At 33.9% G+C, this 2,639-nt stretch overlaps 1 long non-coding RNA gene across 1 annotated transcript; it reads left to right on the plus strand.

Annotated features, from left to right (window-relative positions):
* The first annotated feature begins 519 nt into the window (after window positions 1-519).
* On the plus strand, window positions 520-2,199 carry LOC144997415 (uncharacterized). Its single transcript, XR_013659798.1, has 3 exons — window positions 520-762; window positions 1,096-1,319; window positions 1,692-2,199. It is a non-coding gene; the product is annotated as an uncharacterized LOC144997415 (long non-coding RNA).
* Window positions 2,200-2,639: the final 440 nt, after the last annotated feature.

Genomic DNA, 2,639 nt, shown 5'->3' on the forward strand with positions numbered 1-2,639 from the left:
GTCTTCCCGATCCCGAAAATATAAATTTCGTAGAAATCCGATTCCGTATGAATTAGATATGATTTTTATAACATATAAAATCCAGTCGCACAGAACGAATGTATGATGTAAAAAGCTATGAAGAGAATGGTTGACTTTTAGCTAAAGCCACTAAAAATAAAATCGTAATACACTTTAAAATAAGAATTTTGAGAAAAAGAATGTCAAAAACGGAGTCCATACGAGAGTGTTATGATTTTAGCAAAATCATTTAATTTTATAAAAATATGGACAAAAAATAAGTCAAAACTAGCTGACAGAGTCCAAACGAAAGTTGTAGATCTCGTTGATAGCTACGCGTGGATGTAAAGAACATAAAAAACGGAGTTCATACGAACGAGTTATAATTTATAATAGCATATTTACGTATTAAAATAAAGTATAAATCACATATATATATATATATATATATATATATATATATATATATATATATATATATATATGTGTGTGTGTGTGTGTGTGTGTGTGTGTGTGTGGATGAAACCCTAATATTTAGGGTTTGCACCCTATTTAAACGACTTAATCTGCCTCAAACCAACCCCCATCGTCCCTCCCCACCCAAAGAAACCCTAACTCGAAACTCTAAGCCTTTAGTGAGTGTTCTTGAGTTTTTTGTGGCCTTTTGTGTGTGTTTGAAATTGGAAAAAGAGATGGAAACTTGGGAGATCAAGAGAGAGCAAGTAGATCAAGAAGTCTTGGCACATTTCCTACTCATTTGAGGTATAAAATTGATACATTGGCTATTCATTACTTAGATATTGATTTGGGGCTATTTTCTACCTTTTTCTAAGCTTTAGTGAAGCTATAATCGGAATTGTGTGTATATTTGGATTTGCACTTCAGATTTGAAACCATTGAGGATTCCCATGGCATAAAGGTGCCAACTTTATGGCCATGGGAGACCCATGCCAAATATAAACCCCTTTTGATGGCTTTTTGAGCCAACAACCACGTGCATGGACATCAAGTTTGTGACTTTACGTATAATATGGACCCTAGGAGGTTAGACTATGATTTGGATGCGTTAAGACTGATTAAATCGACTGTAAGCAGCTTTTGCATGAAGGAAAAGTGGTCTTTGGTTGTTGGCTCAAAAAGTGGTCTATGATTTGGATGCGTTAAGAGGGACTCGACGAGTCGGGTTGCAGTTTCCCCCAAAATGACTTCTGGAAGTGGTCTTTGGTTGAGTTGAAGGAAAACTCATCCTTTTGGGGTTAGTTATGGACTTGAAGATCAAATGACTCGAATAGTTCAAAGAGGAACTCAACAAGTTCAAGGTAATGTCCCAACCACATGATTTGATAGTAGCATGGTCCTTTTGGGTTGCCTTCACTATAACAACTTGACGGAATGATGTATGGAGAGAGAGGTTAATAAATGATTTATTAATATATTATAAGAATAATATATTAATTATAAAACATATTATTTAATCAGAAATTAATTTGGAATTAATTTTGGGATTAAAGAAACTGATTAAAAGAACGTGGATTATTTTTCAAATCATTGATAGTTGCAAAATTAGGCTGTTGGACTCTAATATTTGCATATTTAGTCTTATATTAAGCATAGATTTTTATCATTTATTAGCTAAATTATTGCATTTCATGGACAAAAGATACTTAAAAGTGTTTGAATTATGTTTTCAGTCCAAAGTTTAAGCTTGGAAGCAAAAGCAAGCGGGAGAAGCGGTTTGGAGCTCGGGAATTAAACAAAGAAGAAAAACCATCAAAAACAACACTTACTCGGCGAGTCCGAGGGAAGGATCGAGAAGATAAGGACTTTGTGACTTACCGTACACGGGATTTAAGTGATGGACTCGGCGAGTCGGGTCTTATCTATATACACGGTTTCCCAGATCGACATTCAACATTCTGGAACCCATGGGGAGAAGTAAGCTGCGAATCAGAGCCAGGAGAGACCTGAAGAACGAAGATACAACCTAGAATTCAATCCCGAAGGAGATTTGAGGCAAATCTACATCATTCTACTTAATCTTTTGTTTTCCATTATGGATAGAGAATTAGAATTCATTTTTATGATGTTTATTACCTCAAACATGAGCTAAAACTCTTAAACTTCTGTTTGGGGATACAATATTGGTACTATGGATTGATTATTATTGTAGGATTAATTCAATGTTGGTGATTTTGTTGATTTTAGCTTGTTAAAGAACCTTATGTGTGGATGACAACTATTTTTCTGTTAATAGAAAGATAATTAAATAGTATGAACATCTTTTAATTGTCAACCTCATATGTTATGTGACCACTTTGTCATATGTCTAGGATTAATGAACATGAAACTAGAATTAATAAGAAAAATAGGTAAATTCATGTGTGAGCTTGTATGATGACCATCAACAAGAAGTTAACTAAAGGACCAAATTAGTTAGCTATTACAAGTCTAAATTAACCCGAATAAATAATCTAGTGAATTAAATTGAATTAGACAACTGATCACTGTTTGAGTTAGTTTGTTCTCTAAGGATTAGTGCAACGAATGTGAATCTAATTAACTGAATCGGTAGCCAACAGAAGAATTAATCCATTGCACTATTACCATAATATCAACCATAGGATCAATTGAGTTGAACT

The sequence above is a fragment of the Lactuca saligna genome, chromosome 5 (assembly GCF_052625555.1).
Source record: "Lactuca saligna cultivar CGN05327 chromosome 5, ASM5262555v1, whole genome shotgun sequence".
Lineage (NCBI taxonomy): Eukaryota > Viridiplantae > Streptophyta > Magnoliopsida > Asterales > Asteraceae > Lactuca > Lactuca saligna.